At 33.1% G+C, this 7,933-nt stretch overlaps 2 pseudogenes; both read right to left on the bottom strand.

Moving 5' to 3' along the window:
* LOC114074269 overlaps window positions 1-3,423 on the bottom strand; it is a 16,845-nt pseudogene extending 13,422 nt beyond the window's left edge.
* A 260-nt stretch (window positions 3,424-3,683) lies between these two features.
* Window positions 3,684-7,933, bottom strand: part of LOC107001363 — a 9,685-nt pseudogene continuing 5,435 nt past the window's right edge.

Genomic DNA, 7,933 nt, shown 5'->3' with positions numbered 1-7,933 from the left:
TATATATATATATATATGTATATATTATGTGTATGCGAGAGGTCTATCTAAACCTCATGATACATAGAAGAAAAGTTTTAAATTTTCTGCATTTTTAACCTATAAATGTTATGATGTAAGCTAAGAGGCTAGTCTTGTCCTCGATAAGGACGACGTTGTCGGTTATGTCTAGCGGGTGCTCCCCGGATGTGACCATCTGAAAGCTAATGGTTTTTGGACTATTGTTGTAAATGGATATGAAGAGCCGGAAAATGGTGGTGAACTTTCAATAGTAGAGATGAAAAATAGTTAGGCTAAGTACCGTCAAAATGTAAAAGTCTTGAGCAAAATCCAAATGGGAATCTCAAGAGTATACTTTGCAAAAATTGCTACTTGTGAGACTGCAAAGCAAGCTTGTAAGTCTTTGGAAATAGAAGTGTATGGTGACGAAAAGGAACGCACTATAAATCTTCAAACTCTTTGAAGAGAGTTTCAAAATTTGAAGATGATAGAATCTAAAAATATAGATGAATATTGCACAAGAGTCATTAATATTGTAAATGAAATGAGAAATCATGGTGATACAATTTCAGACCAACAAGTTGTGGAAAAGATTCTAATTAGTGTGACAAAAAAGTATGAGTATATTGTTGCTATCACTGAGGAGACGAAAGATTTTTCTAAGCTTTATATCAAAAAGCTAGTCGAGTCATTTTATGCACACGAGAAACAAAGGTTTTTTTTACTGAAGATCAATCCAAAGAGATGGCTTTCCAGTCAAAACAAATGAGAATTATCAAATTTTCTCAAAAAAATCAACAAAGGAAGAATAACAATCCAAAAAAAAAAACAGGATCATGATGATTATTCTAGAAGGTTGAAGAAAAAGATGAGAAAAGTACTAGTCTTTTTTGTAATATTTGCAAAAGGACTAATCATAATACAGAAAAATGTTGGCACAAAGGCAAGCCCCAATGTAGCTTTTGTTAAAAGTTTGGTCATATTAAGAATGATTGTTGGGACAAGCTACAGGAGCAAACAAACTTTTGCGAAGAACAGGAGGAAGAAACGGAAGATAATTTTTTCTTTACTTCTCAATGTGATCTTTCAACGAAAAGTTGTGAATGGTATATTGATAGTGATAGTAGAAATCACATGACTGGACATAAAAAAAATTTCCTCTTAGTTAATAGTAGCATCACTACTAAAGTGAGAATGGGGAATGGAGCCTTAGTTTATGCAAAAATTAAAGGTACCATTTCAATCAACATAAAAGGGATCTGTAAAAAAATTCATGATGTGTTTTATGTTCCTGAATTGGAAGAAAAATTGCTTAGTGTTCCTCAATTCATGGAAATAGTTATTCTCTTGTATATAGAGATAATTATTGCAAGAATTATGATAAAATTGAGTCAAATCAAGTCATTGTTAACGTAGAGATGATAAAAACAATTTTTTTTTAAAATTTCATTACAATGCATTCAAAAATGAAGTTGTAGATAATTTATGGCTTTGGCACAAAAAATTGTCACTTGAATTATCATAATTTGAAGTTTCTCAAGCAAAAAGAATGGTGACATAACTTTCTAAGATACATACTAAAAATAATGTAAATAATACTTCTATCATATATTTAGATGTGTCAAATAAAGAAGAGGACGAGGAAGAGGAAGATGTCCATCAAGGAGGAGAAATCTCATATTCAGACGATGAAGAACCACTTCCAAGAGGAATAAAATTTTTGAGTGACATTTATCAAGTATTCAACTTTGGCGGTGTTAAGAAAGAAAATTATGAGGAGGCAATAAAGCAGATGATTGAAAGAGAGTCTTGGTAGAAAAAAATTAGAAGATTGAGAAAGTTAATACTTGAGAGTGTGTGAGTATACCAAAAGAGAGAGAAGTTGCAAGTCTAAAGTGGATTTGCAAAACCAAACTCAATCAAAAAGGAGATATTTAAAAACACAAGAGAAAGGCAAAATTTTGTTGCAACAATTGTAAGACAGGAGAGCAAAATGTTGACATCTTTACCACAACACTTCCAAGTGAAAAGTTTTGTCATCTTCGAGAAGGCATTGGAGTTTTCAAGTAAATGCATTAAGGGGGATTTTTCAAGTTAATTGTGCAAGACTTTTTATTTTTTATATTTTGAGTAGTACAAATAGTGATGTAGTTAATTATTTAAATCATCTCAAGTGGTTTTAGGTATCCTATATAAACATTGAGCATTATCTAAAGATAGTATTCTCCTTCTATATTTCCTACATCAACTTGGGTAATTCCTTTGACTTGGTAATAGTGGGGTTCCATATATATGCCTCTCTTTGGCCATGGACAACAAAAATCAATCTATTATTAGAGCCAGCAATGTGAGTTGATAAAGTGGATCTTTCGGTGGGGGAATCGATGTGGAATAGCTCCTCAGTGTGTTGTTGTTTGGTAAACAGGGGAGGGAGAGAACAGAACTTGAAATTATCGTGGTGTTCCGAAATATAAGTCTGTGATAGATGTATCCTTTTTCATTAGTTGTTAACTTGATATGGTTCTTCACAAAAGCATTGCAAGAGATAAGTTGAAGCCATGATTTAGAAATGCACATGAATTTTGACAGGGATTTGATAGGAAGCTCTAAGAGGATCTGAATGACAGTATTTTTTTCCCTAAGTGTATGTTTTTGGCGTTTGTGTTTATTGAGTAGAAGGAGTTGTACTTTGATGGCAACACAGTTTTGAATTATAAATAAGAATTAATAGAAATCCTAATTTTGATAGAAGTTGATATTCTAAGTATAAATGATTTGGAAGTATCGCCTAAATTCTTTGCCTATTTATAACAATTCATATCGCACCTAATTAATTATTCATAGAAGTTTAAGGGATTCGGAAGTATAGCTATATATTTTTGTTCCTTTTCCATCTTAGCTAATTAATTACTCATTCTTTCTAGTTAAAAATGTCATCGTCATCATCAATAAAAAGGTCTTATTGAAGCTTTTAATGATGGCATAATACATAAATATGCCCTTTAACATGGTTTCGAATCACATTTATGTCCTTCAACTTTGGGTGTGTACAAATAGATACTAAAACTTGTATAAAGTTGAACAAATAGATACACGTGTCCTACATGTCATTCAACGTGTCATTTTTTGTCCTACGTGGTGTCCTACGTGTATTGTGTCTTGTATGACTCATGTGTATTTATTTAAAAGCTGGATAGTTAAAGTGTCTGTTTGTGCATTATGAATGTAGAAGGTCAAAGTTAAAACTTAAAGTCAAGTTTAGGGTCCAATATATGTATTATGCCTTTAACGATATATGTTATTCAACAGAGAAATCAATGTACAGACCCCAATAGATGAAATTGGCTAATAAATAACTTTCTCAACTCTTCCATTTTGCGCTTCGCTCAATGAATTTCCAAACGATGGTAAGCTTACTGGCATGATTAAAGGAAGTAATCTTCAGCATTAAAGAAGACAGCCAGCTCTCATGAATATCAACAGTAGTAGAAGTTATTGTAGATGGGGAGCATTTTCATAATTGCTAAGATTACTAGAACGACTAATAATAATATTTCACCCTAAAAAGCAGGTGAACCATCCACAAGGTTTCCTCTAACATTCTCGGTGTACAAGGCGGATCAAGTTACATAACTACAATTCTAATACTAAATGCAGAAGACAAGATGGAGCAAGAGAACAGATTACGACAAGGATTCACCATTTCGATCCATGCACTCAGCAGCAAGTACGGAATCAGCTTCCACTTCCTGAAATTCAATATACCAAAACAAGTTAAGGTTGCTCTCCCAAAATTTTCTAAAAAAAAGGGTAAAGTACTACAAAAATAGTTACCTAGTATAAGCAATATCAACAACATAGATGCGAATGAATTATCTTTTCTCAATGTAAAAGGATGTCAGCTATTAAACTGTAACCAACACTGTTAACACCAAATTAGACCAACTATCCATAGAAAAGAATATAACTCTTCATACTTCAAATTTCCAACAGTTTGGTAAGGAGAGAGGAAATTACAAATTACCAATAGTTTAGCCGTTAAACTAAAACTGTGGTTCAAATCTAATCCTTCTCGAGCAGAGTAACCTACCCAAACACTACATAAGTGCTTAAAGCACCTAAATAAAACAAAGCAATTCAAACAGGCTCTAAGTTGTGAATATTATTTGTACATCACATAGACGTAGTTTTAAGTCAAACTATCAATGAAATTGTGAATGCTACGTTATGCTTTCTCTATTACGATACGTCCTGTATTATTAAAAATGCTATATACAGACAATCACAAAAATTTGTGAAAGGTGTCGTAGACCACATAAACTTATGTCAAAATCAGGTTCTATCCCTAATGAAAACTTACCTTGGTACATTTATGAGTAATTAATATTGCAAAAAAATGCTTTTGAAAAATGTATATTGTTAAAGATTTATTGCTTTATAAGTACAAACATTATCATAATTGACAATAAAGGATAAAGTGCAATGCACATGTCAAGAAAGTAGTAAAGTACAAAGGAGAAATGCTTACCGGAACAACGAGCTATACAAGAAAATATGATTGTTATGCGGAATTCGAGATAATACGAGAAAATATAAACGTGAAAAACAAAGACAACAGATTTACGTGGTTCACCAATAAATTGGCTACGTCCACGGGGAAGAGGGGGAGCAGTTTTATTATGGAGAGGCAAGAACAGAATTACAGAATAGGGTTTGCCATAGCGTCTATATATAGTGCTAAGCTACGCCCTAACAGGCTTGGGCCCAACATACAGAATTGACACATAATTAAGGGCCCAATACAGCGAGACCCCCGTCCTTTCTGTTTGTAACGGGTCCGATTCAAGGCATTCAACAATGATGTATGGATTAATATATTCAATGTTGTGTCTCATTATTATGGGAAAAAACATATTCAATGCCTCGTCCTATATTTGATAGAAAAAGAATTGCGAAAAGAGCATATACCAGAAATCGTAAGGGATTAACAATGCTTTTTGCAAAGATTTCTGCCGAGTCGCATCCCACGACATCAACAGTGTGCTGTAGCTTTCCTGTTGAACCCCAAAATATCAGTATAACTCCGAGAAGGGAAAGTAAAAGGTCGCCTTTAGTTGAGTGGTGAAGATGTGTAGACAATGGGTAAGTGGTTGGAGAACCCATATGTATCCCAACATTTTGAGGATATTCAATGGTAAACTGTTTCGTCCAAGATACATGTAAACCACTATTCTTCAAAATCCAGACATCTCAAGTAGTAGCAACTACATTAGCAGTGTAAATAAGAGAAAGCTCACTTCCCACAACTCCCAATTTGATATTAAAATTGTCTTCTCCACAAATGGGAAGCTCCAAGCTACCACATGTCTCGTGTGCCACATCAAACGAAATGATCTTGCGCACATTGAAATCACAAAAACTTGTAGATGCAGTCCAATAAAGCTTCCTGTTGACAAATTTAGCCGTAAGATTTATTAGAAAGACGCTCTTAAGTTGGCCATAGAGGGTTTTCAGGAATCCGTCCTTAAACTATAGATGTAAACAACATAACTCAGGTCGGATTCGTCAATACAATCATCAATAAACAGATCTTTGTAATCATCACGTGATTCATCAAATCCAAAACCATTTTTCATATAGAAAGAAAAATCCCACGGCATATTAAGTAGTTTCTTTTGACTTGCTAATGGTGGGGTTCCATATATATATATATATATATCTCTCCTTTTTAATCGTACAGACAAATTAGCCCATTGGCAGTACCAATAATGGAAGATGATAAAGCCAAAGAATCCATGTGAACAGTGGTTTGTTGTTTGTCAAACTAGGAAGGGAGGAGAGACCTTAAGTTAAATTCCCGTTGATGCCTGGAAACAGAACTGTATGATTTGTGTTCAATATGAGATGTGTATTCAAGAAATTAGGACTAGATATGAGTTGATGTAATGCTTCTGAAACGGACATACATTTCACGATAGATTTTTGGTGCAGCCTTAAGAGTATGTTTGTTATGATTTCATTTGGAATTTCGGAATGAATTGTTGTACAACCTATTTATTTGGCTCATTGGACCACAATATTTTTTATGAAATTTCCTGAAGCATTTAATGTGTCTGAAACATATAAAACAATCAGGGCGGATGTGGTACAATCGTCTTAGCCAATTTTTGCTAAAGGAAGGGTACAAAAATGACCCTATTTGCCCTTGTGTTTTTATAAAATGGTCTGGATGTGATTTTGTTATAATAGTCGTGTATGTTGATGATATAAATATCATTGGTATTCCTAATGAGCTTTCAAATGTTGTTGAGTATTTAACGAAAAAAATTGAAATGAATGATCTTGGTAAGACAAAATTTTGTCTTGGCCAACTGATTTGAAAAATGGAATATTTGTCCATCAATAAACATACACAAAAAATGTTTTAAAGCGATTTCAAATGGATAAATTACATCCATTGAGTACCCAATTGGTTGTGAGATCGCTTGACATACAGAAAGAGCCATTTCGATCTCAAGAAAATGATAAAGAGCATCTTGGTGATGAAACTCCATATCTTAGTGCTATTGGGGAACTAATGTATCTTTCTAATAATACTCGACCAGATATTCGTTCCGCAGTAAGTTTATTGGCAAGATTGAGCTCATCCCCTATAAAGAGACATTTTAATGGACTCAAACATGTACTCAGATATCTTAAAGGAACCATTCATATGAGATTATATTATTTAAATAAAATCCAAGTCAGAAATGATTGGTTATGCAAATGTTGGATATTTGTCTAATCCACATAAAGCTCGATCTCAGACAGACTATTTATTTACATATGGAGGCATAACTATATCTTGACGTTCAATGAAGCAAACATTAGCTGCTACTTCTTCAAAACATGCAGAAATAATAGTCATCCATGTTTGGTTGAGATCAATAACTCAACATATTCAAGAAATATGTGGTTTTACTTTGAAAAAGGATATCCCAGCTACATTGTATGAAGAGAATGCTACATGTATAGATCAGCTAAAGGGAGGATACATTAAAGGAGAAAGAACAAAACACATTTCACCAAAATTCTTTTTCACTCATGATCTTGAGAAGAAAGGTGAAATAAATGTTCAACAGATTCACTCAGTTGATAATTTGGCGAATCTGTTCACTAAAGCATTATCAACCTCAACATTTGAAAAGTTGGTATCTAAGATTGGAATGTGTCGTCTCCAAGAAATTAATGATGTTTGCAACATGGGGAGTAAACTACGCGGTGCACTCTTTTTCCCATGGCCTAGGTTTTATCCCAATGAGTTTTCCTAGCAAGGTTCTTAACGAGGCACCAAATAAAGCGTATAACAAGATAAGTGTACTCTTTTTTCCTTCACTAAGATTTTTTTCCACGGGGTTTTTTCTTAGTAAGGATTTAACGAGGTATATTATCTATCAATGGTTATCCAAGGGGAGTGTTGTAAATCATTTTTGTGGTTAAATGGATGATCATAACTCTTGGTTAATTACCTTCTTTATGAATAGTAATGTTGTTGATAATGTGGTCAAATGGATGACCATAACTCCTAGGTTAATTTCATCCTTTATTGGTAGTAATGTTGTTGATAATGTGATCAAATGGATAAGCATAACTCCTAACTTTATTTCCTCCATAATAGGTAGAAAATCTCAAGGTTTAATGTAATGTTTATGACACCATTTGGTATTCTTCAATGTAGTCCTATAAGTAGTGGTGTTGAGAATAATGTTTATACACTTGAAAGAAAGAAAGTTAGCATATATTATTCTTCTATTGTATTATATTCTTCTTTTCTTCATCTTGTCATTGTTCTTTAGTTCTTAAGTTTTATAAAAAAATAATATTTTTTGTATGAAAAAGATTAAAATATAACTTGAACTTGTCTAGAAGAATCATATATATATATATATATATA

This window comes from Solanum pennellii, chromosome 10 (genome assembly GCF_001406875.1).
Source record: "Solanum pennellii chromosome 10, SPENNV200".
Taxonomy (NCBI): domain Eukaryota; kingdom Viridiplantae; phylum Streptophyta; class Magnoliopsida; order Solanales; family Solanaceae; genus Solanum; species Solanum pennellii.
This window is presented reverse-complemented; position numbering and strand designations above follow the sequence as displayed.